The sequence below is a fragment of the Bufo gargarizans genome, chromosome 9 (assembly GCF_014858855.1).
Source record: "Bufo gargarizans isolate SCDJY-AF-19 chromosome 9, ASM1485885v1, whole genome shotgun sequence".
NCBI lineage: Eukaryota > Metazoa > Chordata > Amphibia > Anura > Bufonidae > Bufo > Bufo gargarizans.
Genome location: NC_058088.1, coordinates 29,320,136 through 29,341,153, shown reverse-complemented (window position 1 = coordinate 29,341,153; position 21,018 = coordinate 29,320,136).

Here is a 21,018-nt window from a genome sequence, read left to right as displayed (position 1 = left end):
TATACCTTGTGTCTTGTAGTAATCATATATGCTGGTTTATTTATATTTAACAATGCCCAAAAAAATATAATTGCTACCATGTGGAAACTGAAAATATGTAAATGGAGAATGGAAAATTGAGGCGTGACGCTCGTTCTCAACTTAACACACAGGTAGATTTCTGCCACACCGTGGGTATTGCTGAAGTAATCACATATACAGTACAGACCAAAAGTTTGGACACACCTTCTCATTCAAATAGTTTTCTTTATTTTCATGACTATGAAGGCATCAAAACTATGAATTAACACATGGGGAATTATATACATAACAAAAAAGTGTGAAACAACAGAAAATATGTCATATTCTAGGTTCTTCAAAGTATCCACCTTTTGCTTTGATTACTGCTTTGCACACTCTAGGCATTCTCTTGATGAGCTTCAAGAGGTAGTCACCTGAAATGGTCTTCCAACAGTCTTGAAGGAGTTCCCAGAGATGCTTAGCACTTGTTGGCCCTTTTGCCTTCACTCTGCGGTCCAGCTCACCCCAAACCATCTCGATTGGGTTCAGGTCCGGTGACTGTGGAGGCCAGGTCATCTGGCGCAGAACCCCATCACTCTCTTTCATGGTCAAATAGCCCTTACTTTCAAAGTTTTCCCAATTTTTCGGACTGACTGACCTTCATTTCTTAAAGTAATGATGGCCACTCGTTTTTCTTTACTTAGCTGCTTTTTTCTTGCCATAATACAAATTCTAACAGTCTATTCAGTAGGACTATCAGCTGTGTATCCACCTGACTTCTCCACAATGCAACTGATGGTCCCAACCCCATTTATAAGGCAAGAAATCCCACTTATTAAACCTGACAGGGCACACCTGTGAAGTGAAAACCATTTCAGGTGACTACCTCTTGAAGCTCATCAAGAGAATGCCAAGAGTGTGCAAAGCAGTAATCAAAGCAAAAGGTGGCTACTTTGAAGAACCTAGAATATGACATATTTTCAGTTGTTTCACACTTTTTTGTTATGTATATAATTCCCCATGTGTTAATTCATAGTTTTGATGCCTTCAGTGTGAATCTACAATTTTCATAGTCATGAAAATAAAGAAAACTCTTTGAATGAGAAGGTGTGTCCAAACTTTTGGTTTGTACTGTATATGTTGCGTAATTAAATTGAAAGCACTCCCCCACAAAAAAATTTTTTAATTGCAACCATGTGGACCTGAAAAAACGTAAATAGACGATTGAGGCGTGATCCTCAATTTCAACTTAACACACAGGTAGATTGCTGGGTATTACTGCAGTAATCAGGTACAGTACAGACCAAAAGTTTGGACACACCTCATTCAAAGAGTTTTCTTTATTTTCATGACTATGAAAATTGCAGATTCACACTGAAGGCATCAAAACTATGAATTAACACATGTGGAATTATATACATAACAAAAAAGAGTGAAACAACTGAAATATGTCATATTCTAGGTTCTTCAAAGTAGCCACCTTTTGCTTTGATTACTGCTTTGCACACTCTTGGCATTCTCTTGATGAGCTGCAAGAGGTAGTCACCTGAAATGGTCTTCCAACAGTCTTGAAGGAGTTCCCAGAGATGCTTAGCACTTGTTGGCCCTTTTGCCTTCACTCTGCGGTCCAGCTCACCCCAAACCATCCCGATTGGGTTCAGGTCCGGTGACTGTGGAGGCCAGGTCATCTGGCGCAGCACCCCATCACTCTCCTTCATGGTCAAATAGCACTTACACAGCCTGGAGGTGTGTTTGGGGTCATTGCCCTGTTGAAAAATAAATGATGGTCCAACTAAACGCAAACCAGATGGAATAGCATGCCGCTGCAAGATGCTGTGGTAGCCATGCTGGTTCAGTATGCCTTCAATTTTGAATAAATCCCCAACAGTGTCACCAACAAAGCACCATCACACCTCCTCCTCCATGCTTCACAGTGGGAACCAGGCATGTAAAGTCCATCCGTTCACCTTTTCTGCGTCGCACAAAGACACGGTGGTTGAAACCGAAGATCTCAAATTTGGACTCATCAGACCAAAGCACAGATTTCCACTGGTCTAATGTCCATTCCTTGTGTTCTTTAACCCAAACAAGTCTCTTCTGCTTGTTGCCTGTCCTTAGCAGTGGTTTCCTAGCAGATATTCTACCATGAAGGCCTGATTCACACAGTCTCCTCTTAACAGTTGTTCTAGAGATGTGTCTGCTGCTAGAACTCTGTGTGGCATTGACCTGGTCTCTAATCTGAGCTGCTGTTAACCTGCGATTTCTGAGGCTGGTGACTCGGATGAACTTATCCTCCGCAGCAGAGGTGACTCTTGGTCTTCCTTTCCTGGGGCGGTCCGCATGTGAGCCAGTTTCTTTGTAGCGCTTGATGGTTTTTGTGCCTGCACTTGGGGACACTTTCAAAGTTTTACCAATTTTTCGGACTGACTGACCTTCTTTTCTTAAAGTAATGATGGCCACTCGTTTTTCGTTACTTAGATGCTTTTTTCTTGCCATAATACAAATTCTAACAGTCTATTCAGTAGGACTATCAGCTGTGTATCCACCTGACTTCTCCACAACACAACTGATGGTCCCAACCCCATTTATAAGGCAAGAAATCCCACTTATTAAACCTGACAGGGCACACCTGTGAAGTGAAAACCATTTCAGGTGACTACCTCTTGAAGCTCATCAAGAGAATGCCAAGAGTGTGCAAAGCAGTAATCAAAGCAAAAGGTGGCTACTTTGAAGAACCTAGAATAGGACATATTTTCAGTTGTTTCACACTTTTTTGTTATGTATATAATTCCACATGTGTTAATTCATAGTTTTTATGCCTTCAGTGTGAATCTACAATTTTCATAGTCATGAAAATAAAGAAAACTCTTTGAATGAGAAGTTGTGTCCAAACTTTTGGTCTGTACTGTATATATATATATATATATATATATATATATATATATACATATATACTGCTTAATTATATTTTGAACCCCATAAAAAAAAAAGGGAAAATAAAAGAAAAGTGCTTGCTTGCAGGTAGCTGCTTTTGAGGTGCACCTGCACTTTTGATAGTAGGCACAGCCACAGGTCCTGTCTGACGTCCTAAAAATAGCAAAGTTCAGACAGAACTCAGTTCGCTCATCCTTATTTTACAAAAATTTAACATTCAGCTGCTACAGCATATTAACATTGCAGACACACTGCAACAACTGTCTGAACTTTGGCCATGAGGTAGGTACATTTTAGTGCCCATAATAACTAGTTGAAACTAGGGTAATTTTGGTCTTCAGGGACAGACACGGTTTATCAGTTTTTCACACGTGATTATTTAAAGTGGTTTTCTGGTTTAAAACTAGCTTCCATGTGCCCTATATTTTACCCACAAAATTTTCAGTGGTAGCCTCAAACTATTTAATAAGTGTTTTCTCATAAAAAAGAAATGTGTTTGGGCGAGCACTCTACCATAAAGCACACATTTATTCAAAGTAAGTTGCAATATAAAACAGGTTAAAAGACACAAGTAAAACAGGTTAAAAGACACAAGTAAAATACATCGATATAACCACAGTGGGGTAGATGGATATTGATCAATGTCCATAAAGGGCTATTCAATCCTCTGGCGTGAGTGGTGTCTAGAGTTCTTTATAGGGCCTTCTGATATGGCCTTAGTTTCCAGCAGAGGTCCACTAAGACCACAATGATATGTGATAGGTGTTATAAATGCCTATACAGCGCTGAAGAGGATTCTTGCAATCGACTAATACTTTTATTATGTCGGACTTCAATCCCGAAGTATTTTTATCAGAAGAAAAGGATAACGGTATTCTCAGCTAATCTGCCGCTTACCTCCTCTTTGTAGGAATATTCCACGTGTGTCCGCGGTATTTGTCGGGGAGCGGGTGATGTGGGAGACACCGGGTGATGTATGAGACACCAGCGTCTCACGTTGCTCTCCTCAATGACCGCGTTCAGTAGTCCTCGCGGGATTGCACTTACGTGGCTTCCTGTTTAGTCCGGTAGTGACGTCTTTCCTATATTCGATTCGAAGATTTGGAATTCGATTTTTCGAATATTAAAGTCCTGTCTGCATGGCCATGCGACTAAAGAGATTTCGACAGGTGTATGGCATTTACTTGTTTTATATTGCAACTTACTTTGAATAAATGTGTGCTTTATGGTAAAGTGCTCGCCCAAATACATTTCTTTATTTCTAGTCTAATCCTGAGAGGTAGGGTGTCCTCTCCCTGGGTTCGCAGAACCATACCATAGGTTATATAGGAGAGTAGCCACCACCACTACCATATATCCTTTGTATTCGTTTCACCCTAGTGAATGAGCTCCTCCATATAGCACTATGGACATTTGGCATCACATTCAAAATAAAAAAACCAAAGCTGACACATTTAAATTCAATGATGTGGATTGTGAAATAACAGTAAATGACAAGAATATGGTGGATTTATTTAGAGACCTTGAAGGCTTGTTGCAAAAACAGCTTAGGCAACATTGGGAAATAAGGTCACTCCAATTCTATATAGAACATCAAAAAGTTCCCAAAGGGTTATTGTTACACAAAACCCCAGCCCAAGATTTGATGAGTGAGACCTTTGAGGAAGAGTGGAATACACTATTACACAACCACTCTATCTCACTTATCAAACTTATTGTCAAAAGGAGAACTGAAATATTGGGAGACCTAAATAAAAAAAATTTAAGGCCTAAAGGAACAGATAGACAAATATGTGTATCGACATAATATCTGTACGGTACCCAGAAATGGCGATTTTGAAATCTGGCAAGAAAGAATATGCAGGGGATTAGATAAAATAGAAAATGAAATTATCAACAAAAAAACAAAGAAACATTTGAATACGTATAGGAATTACCAAACAGAAGAATTGGGGGATCGCCTTGACTCACCCCAGAGAGAAATTTCACAAAGGCAAATAGACCTACAAGACACTGTACACAATAATTACGCTGTGTCAGTAAATAACATATGAACAACTTTCTGACCAGCCTTTTTTAGATCACACTCCAGCTCACCACAGGACATGAATAAGACACAGAGAACAAACACCCCCTACCCACAATCAGGAATCACACAAACACCAATATAACTTGAGACAGAGATATCACCATGCACAACAAAACACAAATCAGTATTACAACACACAAAGAAAAAATCACTACTCACATTCCAATAAATCACAGGGAAAATCCGAGACACCAATATCACAGACACATAGACGAACAAGAAAGACGAGAAGGAGTAAGAGGAAAAGAGCCACCACACAAGAGACACCGATAGGGAATACAGCATCAGTAATCAACTTAAGTTCGGTCACACTTACCACAACACAGACCAAATTATTAGAAAAGGGTCTTAAATTTGCCCTGACTGAAAAAAATTGATAAATTCTCAACGTATATAGGAGTACAAAAGTTCATCAGAAGTGTTTGTTTAAAGAAACATTTCTTGAAGAACCCTATAATAAGAAATGAAGTGAGACAGGACAATTGTCAAATAAATTCCACACAAAAAAAACCTGCAATACAAAGCTCTGGTCTTAAAAATAGATCCACCATGTTCCCAAGGAATGAAATAAGCCGAGAAATGGCAGCTTTCCAGAAAAACGCGGAGGAAGATATTAGAAATTTGAAAGCTAGACCCCCTTACCGAGATAATTTAACAAAACAAGAAGTTTCAGCATTAAAATCACTACAAAAAAAAGAATCGATTACCATACGCCATGCTGATAAGGGAGGGGCAGTAGTCATATTGGACATAAAATATAACAGTGAATGCTTTAGAAAACGTATGGATGATAAAACTTACAAAAGGCTGAAAAATGACCCCCTAAAGGAATTTGACCAGGAGTTGAAAGAATATTGCAAACAAGGTCTGGAGCAGAAAATAATATCCCAGCAGGAATTCGAATTTATCTTGGGCACACAGAGAAGACTTCCAGTCTTCTACTGTCTGCCCAAGATTCATAAGGACCTAAAAAATCCCCCTGGCCGACCAATTGTATCGGGTATTGAATCAATCACATCGAATTTGTCTAGGTACATAGACACACAACTACAACCGATAGTGAAAAGAACAAGGTCATATATAAAGGATACAACCCATATCATTCAGGCCCTAGAAAGTATAGATGTCCAACCAGAATGGATTATGGAGACCCTGGATATACAATCCCTTTATACATCAATTGACCACCAACAGGGAATGGCAGCAGTAAGACAGCAAATAAAAAGAGAAGGAACAATGGAGGAAGCCCACGTTGAATTTATCGTAGATGGCATAGAGTACATCCTCAATCATAATTACTTTTATTTTGAGGGTGTCTACTACTTGCAGAAATGCGGGAATGCCATGGGGACCATATTCGCCCCCAGTTATGCCAATTTATTTTTGGCAGAATGGGAACATCAGTACATCGGGCCGAAGCTGGGGGCGGATCTGGCCCTATGGCGTCGCTACATCGACGATGTGGTCTTTATTTGGAAGGGTGAAAGGGAAACTCTAGATCTCTTTCTAAAGGAGATCAATGAAAACCAATTGAATTTAGTCTTTAGTGCTATTATTAAAGAAGAGACGGAATTCCTTGACTTGGTGATCAAGAAACAGAATAATAAATTTGTCTGTAATACCTTTTATAAACCAACTAATAGAAACAGCTTTATTCAATATTCCAGCTGCCACCTCCCAAGATGGCTGAGTAACATCCCGACCGGTCAGTTCCGTAGAATTAGGAGGAATTGTACGGAAGACCACTGTTTTGAGGAGGTGGCAGCTGGAATGTGGCAGCTATTCCGGGAGAAAGATTATCCGGATGAAATAGTACAGAAAGCCTTAGAAAAGGTTAGAAAATTAGACAGACAGACTTTCTTTGATAATCAGGTCGAAAAGAAGAAAAAATCCCAGACAACTAAAGAGATCAATAGTAGGATTGTCCTTCCCTTTAACGACGATTACAGAAAAATACAGCAAATAGTAAAGACACACTGGCACCATATACTGAATGATAGGGTGATAGGCCATCTCCTACCCACATCCCCAAAGGTCACTTTCACTAAGGCACCAAATTTGGGAATTAAAATAGCCCCCTCTGTGAAACCTAGAGATAAAAAGAGATCACTTTTGGGGACTTGGATGGATTTAAAAGGGTTTTTCAAATGCGGCTAGTGTATTGCATGCAAAATTAACAACAAACCCCGTAAGACTACCACAGTCCCCTCTACACAGAATACATTTGTCTGGGATATCAAAGACTGCCTTACGTGCAACTCTACCGGTGTGGTCTACCTGATCCAGTGCCCTTGTAATAGACAATACATTGGTAGAACCAAACGATTATTAAAGACGAGACTGGCTGAACATATAGCCAATATCAAGAAAGGTTATGAAAAACATTCCCTGTCTAAACATTACAGGGAGGTCCATAACAGTGACCCGGCCAGTCTCGACTTTACAGCGCTGGAAAAGGTAGACCAACACTGGAGAGCAGGTAACTTCATTAAACAGATGTCCAGGAAGGAGTCCCAGCGAATCTACGAGTTTGGGAGCCTGCTACCATCAGGATTAAATTCAGAGCTGGAACTGTTCGGTTTTTTGTAGGGGGGTGTCCCCGGTTCGATGGAGGGTCGTAGGTCTGGCCGTGTATCGGCACTGCGACCCTCCCTCGATCTGAGGCCTCCTGCCGACTTCGTCACTGTTGTCACTACTATTGTTGTTACTATCATCACCATTATTGTCATTATCAACACCATTGTTATCTTCCAAAAATGAAATATATGTGTAAGCCCAATATGTGGAGTATAGTCTATCATTAATTATCAGTACCCCACGTTGAGACTGCAAGAAACAATCCACATTTTTAATATTTGAATATATTTTATTTTTTAATATTCAAATATATTTTTTTTAATATTCAAATATATTTCCAACATTTTATTAAAAAGTTTTTACTTAGTGTAAATTATTGTATTATATATGCTGAAAAAAGGATGTATCCACAAATGAGGTATTTGATGAATGTATTCTCCTTCCTCAATATTCTACTATCTATATAAGAATCTGTGAGAAAAGTATAACAAAGAAAATATATCTAGAAATTATCAAAAGCCTTCTTCAAAAAAATCGACATTAAAAAATCGAAAGTTGAAAAAAATCGGAAGTCTTCGATAAATATAAACTTTAAAAAATCGGAAGTCCTAGAAATTGGAGGTATCGAATTTTACATAATCGGAAGTACCGAATCCCGAAGTTTGGTCCAGGTTTTGACGACAGCTCTGTGGAGTATATAAGGTGCACATAGACAGGTGTAGCGTAACCACTGAGGAAGGGATAGTTACAATTCCCGAAACGCGTCTGGGTAAACGCCATACACCTGTCGAAATCTCTTTAGTCGCATGGCCATGCAGACAGGACTTTAATATTCGAAAAATCGAATTCCAAATCATCGAATATAGGAAAGACGTCACTACCGGACTAAACAGGAAGCCACGTAAGTGCAGTCCCGCGAGGACTACTGAACGCGGTCATTGAGGAGAGCAACGTAAGACGCCGGTGTCTCATACATCACCCGGTGTCTCCCACATCACCCGCTCCCCGACAAATACCGCGGACACACGTGGAATATTCCTACAAAGAGGAGGTAAGCGGCAGATTAGCCGAGAATACCGTTATCCTTTTCTTCTGATAAAAATACTTCAGGATTGAAGTCCGACATAATAAAAGTATTAGTCGATTGCAAGAATCCTCTTCAGCGCTGTATAGGCATTTATAACACCTATCACATATCATTGTGGTCATAGTGGACCTCTGCTGGAAACTAAGGCCATATCAGAAGGCCCTATAAAGAACTCTAGACACCACTCGCGCCAGAGGATTGAATAGTCCTTTATGGACATTGATCAATATCCATCTACCCCACTGTGGTTATGTCGATGTATTTTACTTGTGTCTTTTAACCTGTTTTTTATTTGTTTTATATTGCAACTTACTTTGAATAAATGTGTGCTTTATGGTAGAGTGCTCGCCCAAATACATTTCTTTATTTCTAATCTAATCCTGAGAGGTAGGGTGTCCTCTCCCTGGGTTCGCAGCACCATACCATAGGTTAGATAGGAGAGTAGCCACCACCACTACCATATATCCTTTTCTCATAATAAGATCTAAATCTATTGCTGTGCTTGCATCTTCACTCTGGAAAAGACACATGCAAGCTAGTCTCCGTTCCAAAAGGAAAAGAAAACTGTCTCACACCAGGAATCCAGCTCTTTCTGGGCAACTACTCTTTAACAGAGCTGAACAAAGAAACCTTACTTGGCTGCCTGAGAGGCCTTGGGCTACTATTTTTCTTATGGAGGGCACCAAGTATGCATGAGGAGTGTCCTATTTGTAACCCAGTACACGTTCCTCTGGGTTTCTGGGAAAGATATATAAAATTTAGCACATCTTACATCTGCTGGCATCAGATAGGCTTAGAAAACCCCATTTGAATATTCAGAGGGGTATTGCCCAGCCTATAATGCTCCATACACCTACTATGCATACTAGATGCTCTCCGTAATAAGAAAGAGTGCCCCCCAGAAAACATGATCAGCACATGCAGTAGTTGTCGTATTGTCACGTGCCAGCTGCATTGATTGGCAGCTTTCTCCCCATACACAGTGTTAGGAAAAAAGTGGTCATTCATCTGTGGGAGACCAAGAAGAGAAGCAGCTAATGAATACCATGATTCCACTGCAGGCGCACATCACTAAATGGACTCCAGTGCTGGAGCACAAAAACAACTGCACAAAAAAATGTGACCCTGCATTCGAATCAGGGTCTCCATCACCAGTTTTTGTTGTCCTCATGTTAAGGTCATGTTCACACCTAGTGGGGCAGACTTACTAATCCTGTAGATGGCACCAGATTTATCACAGGATCTCAGATTGGAAGAAGCGCAAAAATGTTGCATAATAGACCATGCTTCTTTTCCACGAAGTTACACCTCCCTTGAGCCAAGCCCTCTCCTCAGGCTAGCTGCAGATATGTTCTCTAAATATTCTTACTTAGATATACCAATTTTGGAAAAAATTAACGCCAAGGTGCATTCACCTAAAAAATAAAAAAAAGTTCAGCAGCAGTCTGCAGAATCTTGTCTTGGGGGAAGAATGTATGCTCCAGCAAGACAGGGACTACACAGTGACATTTGCTTGCAGCCTCATTTGCAGTAAAGTTACAGGAGTGCTGTAAACTTAAAGGGGATGCCCAATTAAGATGACTTATCCCAAGAACCGTGGTCCCCCATTCTAATGGAGTGGTGGTCACACGTGTACAACCGCTCCATTCAGATTCCTGTGTCTGAATGGAGAAGACTTCGAACCATGTGACCCTGGCAAACCTATAGCAATATGGGCTGCATTAAATACCAATTCGCCTAAGTTCTGGCCATTAAGAGCTCATGCACACAAACGTATTTTCTTTCCGTGTCCGTACAGTTTTTTTTTTTGCGGACCATATGCAGAACCATTCTTTTCAATGGGTCTGCAAAAAAAAAAAAAAGTTACTCCGTGTACATTCTTTTTCAGTATGTCTGTTCCGCATCACGGACAAGGATAGGACTGTTCTAATAGGGGCCAGCTGTTCTGTTCCGCAAAATACGGAATGCACGCGGATGTCATCTGTATTTTTTGCGGATCAGTTTTTGCAGATCGCAAAATACATATGGTCTTGTGCATGAGCCCTAACTGCCATTCTTATCATTAGCCTGTTACACAATCTTAAAACTTTTTTTTCACGGATCCAAAACATAAAAGGGAAAAGGATTAAAGGTACTGAGTATGTAGCGCATTGTTGCTAACTGATCATTTGCATCTATCTACATAGTATCCATCTATTTGCCTATCTATCTCAGATAAATGGAGTGATGTACACTGTCACTTCCCACTGTCTTGTCTGCTATTTCAGTTGCCGATTCTATCCGTTTTCCTTGCTCTACTGCTCTCTAAAAAGGGCCGGACTGGCCTACCAAGATACCGGGAAAATTCCCGTTAGGCCGGTAGCCTTGACTGCCGCACGGCTGGTGTTCTGCCAAATCTCTATACCTTGCGAAAAGTCTATACCGGAAGTGACGCGGCCGCACAGGAATCAGCTGGAGGAGGGTGTGAGCGGTGCTGCGCTAGCGCACATCCACCAGCTTAGCAAAGAATTATTGCAGTGCCGCGATAGTACTTCGTACACCGCGCGTGCACACTTAGGGGTATAGAGATTTTGCAGCGCAAAATGTTTCATCAGATCTCCATACCCCTGAGTGCGCAGGCGCCCACAAATCATCAGTTGCAGTCCAGCTCTACTATGTGGTGAGCTCGGTATCCAGCACTCAGCTCTGCGGTAAGGATGAACTGCAACTGATGATTTGTGGGCGTATGCGCACTCAGGGGTAGGGAGATCTGATGAAACATTTTGCGCTGCAAAATCTCTATAGCCGGTGTACAAAGTACTTTGATCGCGGCGCTGCAATAATTTGCTAAGCCGGTGGATGTGCAGCGCCGCGCACACCCTCCTCCAGCGGATTCCTGTGCGGCCGCGTCACTTCCGGTATAGACTTTTCACAAGGTATAGAGATTTGGCAGAACACCGGCTGTGCAGACAGCGAGCAGGCTCCTTGGCCGGTGTAGCGAATGCCACAAACACCACACACTGTAAGGACATGCAGGATGGCTGTGCAGTTAAGTGCCTTGCCTCTGATACCGAAGGTCGTGGGTTTGAGTCCCAGCAGAAACTTTTCTGAAATACAGGCAAAATTAGAATACACAAGCACTGACTCCATATATGGACACACAGGCCAGAAGAGGCTGCATCACATCGCTGACATGGAGGTAAGTATAAGTGTTTTTTTTTGTTTTTGTTTTAATACCCGACTGTTACTGCCACATGGGGGGAGCAGGAGGCACTTGATACTGGCACATGGGGGGGGGGGGGGTTGGCACTATGATACTGTTGAGTTTTGGAGTACCGCACACCTGTATAGTTCGCTGGTGCCTGCAAGGACTTATTCAGTCACATATAATAGTAAAGAAGTTGCAGCACACAGCTTTTCTTGTTGCTATTAAGGTTTAATTTCACATTTTTTCTTTTCACATTTTTTACATGATTAAGGTTCCGGTGCTATATTTCACAGTAATGAGAAGAAAAACGACCAGACGTTTCGGCCTTTCACGGCCTTCCTCAGTGGTCTAAATCTTGTCTGCTGTGTGTTGGGTGAAGCGCCGGATGCGCAACAAGCAACAAGAAAAGCTGTGTGCTGCAACTTCTTTACTATTATAGGCACTATGATACTGGCACGTGGGGGGGAAGGAGAAAGGCACTTAATACTGGCACATTGGGGGGGAGATGGCACTAGGATACTGGCACATATTGGGGGGTGGGAAGGAGAGAGGCACTATGATACTGGCACCTTGGGGGGGAGATGGCACTATGATACTGGCACATGGGGGGAAGGAGAGAGGCACTTGATACTGGCACATTGGGGGGAGAGATGGCACTATGATACTGGCACTTTGGGGGGGGCGAGATGGCACTATGATACTGGGACATGTCGAAGGGAGGAGAGAGGCACTTGATACTGGCACATTGGGGGGGTAGATGGCACTATGATACTGGCACATTGGGGGGAGATGGCACTATGATACTGGCATATTGGGGGGGAGATGTCACTATGATGCTGGCACATGGGGGGGGGAGGAGAGAGGCACTTGATACTGGCACTTTGGGGAGGCGAGATGGCACTATGATACTGGGACATGTGGAAGGGAGGAGAGAGGCACTTGATACTGGCACATTGGGGGGACGATGGCACTATGATACTGGCACATTGGGGGGGAGATGGCACTATGATACTAGCACATGGGGGGAGAGAGGCACTTGATACTGGCACGTTGGGGGGAGAGATGGCACTATGATACTGGTACTTTGGGGGTGGCGAGATGGCACTATGATACTGGGACATGTGGAAGGAAGGAGAGAGGCACTTGATACTGGCACATTGGGGGGGAGATGGCACTATGATACTGGCACATTGGGTGGGAGAGGCACTTGATACTGGGACATTGGGGGAGAGATGGCACTATGATACTGGCACATTGGGGGGGAGAGGCACTTGATACTGGGACATTGGGGGAGAGATGGCACTATGATACTGGCACATTGGGGGGGAGAGGCACTTGATACTGGGACATTGGGGGAGAGATGGCACTATGATACTGGCAAATTGGGGGGGGGCAAGATGGCACTATGATACTGGGACATGTGGAAGGGAGGAGAGAGGCACTTGATACTGGCACATGGGGGGGGAGATGGCACTATGATACTGGCACATTGGGGGGGAGATGGTACTATGATACTAGCACATGGGGAAGGAGAGAGGCACTTAATACTGGGACATTGGGGGGAGATGGCACTATGATACTGGCACATGGGGGGAAGGAGAGAGGCACTTAATACTGGCACATTGGGGGGGGAGATGGCACTATGATACTGGCACATGGGAGGAAGGAGAGAGGCACTTAATACTGGCACATTGGGGGGAGATGGCACTATGATACTGGCACATGGGGGGAAGGAGAGAGGCACTTAATACTGGCACATTGGGTGGGAGATGGCACTATGATACTGGCACATGGGGGGAAGGAGAGAGGCACTTAATACTGGCACATTGGGGGGGAGATGGCACTATGATACTGGCACATGGGAGGAAGGAGAGAGGCACTTAATACTGGCACATTGGGGGGAGATGGCACTATGATACTGGCACATGGGGGGAAGGAGAGAGGCACTTAATACTGGCACATTGGGGGGGAGATGGCACTATGATACTGGAACATGTGGGGGGGAGGCACTTAATACTGGCACATTGGGGGGAGATGGCACAATGATACTGGCACATTGGGGGGAGGTGGCACTATGATACTGGCACATGGGGGGAAGGAGAGAGGCACTTAATACTGGCACATTGGGGGAGATGGCACTATGATACTGGCACATGGGAGGAAGGAGAGAGGCACTTAATACTGGCACATTGGGGGGAGATGGCACTATGATACTGGCACATGGGGGGAAGGAGAGAGGCACTTAATACTGGCACATTGGGGGGGAGATGGCACTATGATACTGGAACATGTGGGGGGGGAGGCACTTAATACTGGCACATTGGGGGGAGATGGCACAATGATACTGGCACATTGGGGGGAGGTGGCACTATGATACTGGCACATGGGGGGAAGGAGAGAGGCACTTGATACTGGCGCATTGGGGGGAAAGATGGCACTATGATACTGCACTTTGGGGGGGCGAGATGGCACTATGATACTGGGACATGTGAGGGGGGGAGAGAGGCACTTGATACTGGCACATTTGGGGGGGAGATGGCACTATAAAACTGGCACATTGGGGGGGGAGATGGCACTATGATACTGGCACATGGGGGGGGGAGGAGAGAGGCACTTGATACTGGCACTTTTTTTGGGGGGGGGGGCCAGATGGCACTATGATTCTAGTACATAGGGGGGAGAGGCACTTGATACTGGCACATGGGGGGGTTTGGCACTTGATACTAGCACATGGGGGGGTTGGCACTATGATACTGGGACCTAGGGGGGTGGGAAGGAGAGAGGCACTTGATACTGGCACATGGGGGGTGGGAAGGAGAGAGGCATTTGATACTGGCACATTGGGGGGGAGATGGCACTATGATACTGGCACTTTGGGGGGGCGAGATGGCACTAGGATACTGGGACATGATGGGGTGCATCTATGGGGGTCCCTTTTTACTGGCACATTATTGGGGGGCACTATGGGGGCATCTACTGAGGCCACAAAGAAGGGCTATTTTATATGGGGGGCTCTGTGTGGTACTAGTATTATCAGGGGTATTATCTGATTCTGCAGTATAGTATTGGGGAGCACAGCGGCACAGTATTGGGGGTAGTAGGATGATTTGTTTAAAAGATGCGAGAATGATGGAAAAGTAGTAAACTAAGATTTTTTTTTTTTTGTCAAACTGCAGAGACGAAAAATGGCTGAAAACTGGTGGTCTGATCTGAAGGTCTGAAAGGAGAAGATGAGGACAGAGAACATCGACGTCAAAGAGACGTCACTGGATGTAAGAGGTATGGGGCGCTGTATTACCCTGGATGTAAGAGGTATGTGTGTTAAAAAAGGACTCTTTATTTTTTCATATTAAAAGAATATTGAGTTTGGATCACTTTGTTTCTTACACCGTTCACACAATTCTTATGTACAGGATTCGAGATTCGAAAGATTCGAGAACCTTTTCGGATTCGAAAAAAATTGGATTCGTCCCACCTCTACTTTAAAGTAAAGTTCTTTGATTATTCTTAGTTCTGACCCAATTGGATGGGATAATGGCCTACTGTAGTGTTTCCCTACCAGGATGCCTCCAGCTGTTGCAAAACTACATTTCCCACATTTCCCAACATGCCCTGACAGCCAAACGCTGTCTGGGCATGCTGAGAGTTGTAGTTTTCCAACAGCTGGAGGCATCCTGGTAGGGAAAAGCTGGTCTACAGTGATATAATATGAACAATATGGGTTCTACAAAAGAGCTATTGTGGGGCAAAGTTCATATTCGTGTTTACACACGTGTTTTAAAAAGAATGCTTTCCCCTTTTATAAACAAGTAAATAATGACGCAATGCTGTAGGGCTGGTATGCAACTTTTTACAGAGCTGGTTTTTATCCCCAGTCCGGCCCTGATCACGCACATATTCACTCTCTGCCCCGAACATGTTTCGACAGATCCTTGGGGTCTTCAGGGGTTTTATTAGATATGGTCCTTGTCTTGGGAGACAAGTGGCCTTACCTCATTGTCCTTGACCTTCTCTTCTCAAATTAGTTCTGACATCAAAGTGCATATTCTGGCATGGGTCTGATCTCTTTCCTGCTCTTTTAAGCAACACAACAGTTCCGTTAACTAAATAAATCGCCATAAAAGAAAAGTATTTATTTAACCTGTGACACAAACTTGACAAACTAGTGTTTCTCTTTCTAATAATGCCATGTATACTGTATGTGACAAACATGGGAAAGAAGGCTAGGACTCATATTAATCAGGGCATGCCACGGCCGGACTTTCCCACTGCTAATTTCCATGCAGCATTCCAAGGCACCTTCAGTGTCTATTGACATATTACAACGAGGCTCCACTGGGAAAGTGGCAATTCTTTAATAAAATGTAATTGTCTGATATGGTCCCCTCCCTAGAAGAGGAGTCCTGATCACCACACTGCAAGGCTAAAGGAAATTTCAAAATGATCATGGATGCAGATAGGTCTACTCCATGGATTCCGTATGCCGCTATATCCAGCTACATCAAATGCCGTATGTGGAAGATGTTTTCACCTAGAAGCAATGCTCCGTGATATAGCATGCAAAAAAGCATGCCATAATGTTCTGTTGCAGAGACATAACTAGAAATGACTGGGCCCCACAGCAAATTTTTGAAAAGGCCCCCCCCCCCCCCCACCAGCAACTTCTTTGCAACCCCCACTCCTGTGGATAGTCAAGATCACGCTCTAAGAATAGGCCTGGCAGCCACTCCGTCCGTTTTCCTACAGTGTCACTATATATAATGTCATTGTATAATACTGTTGAGGTGGGCCTGGCAATAAAATCTTTTATTCCTCCTCCTGGGTGGGCCCTTTCTGAGTTTGGGCCCCAAAGCAGCTGCTTTCCCTGCTTCCCTATAGTTACTTCCCTGTTCTGTTGCATGGATTCCAACTAAACAAAAATCTCTGCAAGCCTCCCTATGGCATTGTACAGTACCTGATGCCTCCACCAGTGCCCTCTTACACCTCTACACAAGACTGAATTGTAATACTGTAGCGGTCAGGGAAGGAAGAGACTGCAGGGCAGGGTTCAAAAACAGTACAGCAGATAAGGAGGCTAAAGCAGATACCGGCTTTATTAAATAACAAAATAGAACAGCCGGAAAATCGGTTTAACAGTTTTGTGCCGATGCACCAGGAGCGCAATCGACAAATGACAGGAACAATGTTAACAAGTTTACACAAATTTACAGGAAGGGTAACTGATCCGTGATATACTAAATGCGCTCCAACCAGCAAACACATAAAAATACAGGCTACTCTCCTCTGATATTTTCCTGTCTGACCCCTGCTACTCGGGGCACGTTGCTACAACACTATGACTAAAGGTTCCTGCTCTATGGCCTATCGCAGGTTAGCACCGGTGCACACTCACAGTTCTGTAGGTAGCTGGGCAGAGATCAGTCAGGTCACATTCTCCCACGAGGTAGCTGCTTGTCTTGGCCTGGTGCGCGCGGGCAGGTGTCATCTGGCTCCTGATACAGTCACTTGCTTGTCCCAGTGCGTTGTCTTTTCCCCTCTCTCTCTCTCTCGCTCTGTCTCTCTAGATTGCAGGTACAGGAATCCACATCAGTTCAGTTCTGCCAGGAATCCCCCGTCTTCTGCTAGGTCCCACTAACCTATAGCACGTTAGCCAGGCCCAGTGTCCTGTCACAAGTCTCTCAATTGGACGACATCACTATTCTCAGAATCACTTTTTAGTCTCTGTGGCTCTGTCCAACTGCAGCCAGACTCTCAGCTCACCACCAGCCAGGAAGACACACACCAGACAAAGCCTGGGAACTTGAAACTCCTCCTACATCCTCTGGAACAAACAACTTCATTTCCTTCTTACTCAAAGACACAGAGGCCTCTTGTGGCTGAAAGAAGTCATTACAGTATGTGTAAAACATTATCACTAGCAATTCAATGCAACTTGGTCATTCTAGGGGCTGACCCTTACAATACGGCCATATGTATAAAGCCTACTACCAATAAACAGTAAGGGTACAGCCACATGTTTTATAAAAATCCACAGCATATCTGGCAAAAACAGTTCAGATTTTGCTTCGTATTTTAGTGTGGAAAAGCTGAGGATTTTCATGATGTCAAAAAAGGGGCCCGTTCACATGCTGTCAAAATCCGGCATCACTCTATCTACAACTGTGAGTAAAACATCTCCGGCTTATCCCTAATAACAGGCAATAACATTGTAGCGATAATACATGTGTTACGACTATTAAGCCGCAAAGACACAAGTGACTATTCAAAAACTGTATCTAAATATCAAGTTCATCTTTACTATTGCAACCTTACCTACTAGGGTATTGATTGGGTTAAATAACCCGTTTGGAAAGACATTTTTGTATCACACAACAAACTTTGGTCAAAGTACAGTATTAATATCATGTATTATTGTATTTAATATTTTATTAATTTTAGTTTGTGTAATTTTAAGCATGTTCATTTAATAGTGTATATTACTTATAAATATTGTTTATATTAATTATCCGTGTGGAACCGAATAGTGGTGTGCCCTACTACTTTTTTCTCCCTAGATCTCAATTATGGTCATCTTCCAGTTCAAAATGTACTTGGATTGGGATAGAATGTAGAGAATGACAAGTTCTTCTTTAAAGGGAGTCTTTCACCTAATCTGAGCGTTTTAGACCGCTCAGATCAGGTTATAGACTCTTTAACCCTCATTACGATCATACCTTTCTCTTATGTGTCCCTCGCCCAGATAATGAAAATAACACTTTTTAAACTTATGCAAATTACCTTCTGAAGGTGCCCAGGGGCGGCGTTACTGGGCGATGTGCCCAGAAAAACACACCTCCAGCCGGCGGACGTCACGAGCGGCACCAGAGGACGGCGGGCTGGGAACTGGCCCGCACCTGCGCACTGCTCTGCCCATTATGGGCAGAGGAACATCCTTTCATATTGCGCATGCGCCAGCCGGCTGTATTTAGTTGGCCGGCGCATGCGCAATATGAAAAGCTGTTCATCTGCCCATAATGGGCAGAGCAGTGCGCAGGTGCGGGCCAGTTCCCAGCCCGCCGTCCTCTGGTGCCGCTCGTGACGTCCGCCGGCTGGAGGTGTGTTTTTCTGGGCACATCGCCCAGTAACGCCGCCCCTGGGCACCTTCAGAAGGTAATTTGCATAAGTTTAAAAAGTGTTATTTTCATTATCTGGGCGAGGGACAGATAAGAGACAGGTATGATCGTAATGAGGGTTAAAGAGTCTATAACCTGATCTGAGCGGTCTAAAACGCTCAGATTAGGTGAAAGACTCCCTTTAAAGTATCTATTAAAGAGAAAGTTGCAACTAGACGTACGATTCTTTCCGTAGTGGCTTCTATATTTGATCCATTGGGATTCTTTCTTTTTTTTGAAAATCTTTATTTGTAACATTTTTCCGAATATAGACATACAGTGATCAGGTAAGTGCATTTGATATTAAAGACAACATATCCAATACTGGTACATCATCTTGTTCTTCATACAAAGCAGAGCGAGGATTGACCAGCAGGGCAAGTCCTCTCCAGCCACAAGTAAGAAAAATCATACAATAGCCTACAAAGCTAGAGTCCAATGGCTCTACCATTCATGCTGTTTTGTATCCTAAGGCTACCAACATAAAATTGGCCGGCGGGGCATCCCCCTCGTCGCTGCCACCCCTACTTCAGGCAGCATAAAGCAATTACCTAAAAACCCATTAAACAAAAGGACAACAAGGGGAGGGAAAACAAGTCAGTCAGGAAGTCAAATATTGAGTCTTCATATTATCACCTCTGAACCTATTCCTCTGGAATCTATATAAAATGTGAGTGAATGTGAATGAATGTGAGTGAATGTGGTTGGATGAAACTCGCAATCTCAGTTATACACCTCGTTGGAAGCTGCGCTAATCTGTTCCCTGAGCATATTTCTCTTCCATATGTACCAGCCAAGGCTGCCATATTTTAAGAAACAATTTCCTATTATTATTTTCCCATCCTGCCAACTCTTCCATCCGACATATTAAATTCATTTTCTCATACCACATTGCTAAGGTTGGTGGATCTACCTCCCTCCACTTAATAGGAATAAGGAGTTTTGCAGCTGTAATCATGTGGGTAGCTAGCGAGGATTTGTTCAGTCTAAAGTTTTTCTCTGGACGCCATAATAAGATCAGCGGCCCAGTGAGAGCAATATTGACATGGCATACCTTATTAATAGTGGTTTCGATTTCATGCCAAAAATGTCTCAGTGACTGACATTCCCACCAAATGTGTGAGATGCTACCGATCCCATTGGAACATCTCCAGCATTCACTTGAGGGGAGTAAGTTAATTTTGTGGAGAAACTCCGGTGTACGATACCACCTAGTTAGTATCTTAACTGAGTTCTCTTGGACCCGCACACACCTTGAAAATCCATGGGAGTGAGATAGCACAAATGCTTTATCTCGTTCATTCAGTGTGATACCTAGTTCTCTCTCCCATTCCCTCAAATAAGCCGGAGTCTGCATATCTCTACCAGACAGTAACTGTTTATATATTACCGAGAGGCATTTTGGAGGGGAGGATGGGAGAAGGACATAATTTTCCAACCAGGTAGGATCTGGAAGAGGCAGAAGGGACGATCTCAAAAACCTGGCGCAAGTACTCTCGAAATCCCATTTCTGGATCATATCTATTTCAACTACCGATTTACCAGTTAGAGTTGTATAATAATCAATGTTTGGGCCCAATTTCACCAAGTCCCCCAATCTGAGATCATGAGCAAATCCCCATATCTTAGGGCAATTACCTGGTGAAATTGAGAGCAAGTGTGGAAGAAACTGAAGAGGCACCATGGGTGAAAGGCGATCTTGACCCATATTAAGAGCTGAAGAATTATTACAGTGTGCAATTGTACACCTCGTGATGTCACTTAAGACTGCCTGTCTATTGGGGGGCTTGTTATTATGTCTCCAAAGGAGGAGTTCTTGATTTACTCCCAGAAGAGCTTTTTCTAGAGACATATGCATGGGGATAGAATGCGACCTAGAAAGTGTCAGCCACCTTTCTAAGTGGATAGCCTGGATGTACATAGAGAGATCCGGAAGGGCTATACCTCCTTGTTTCCTACGTCTGGTTAATAGTGCATAAGACAGTCTGGCTCT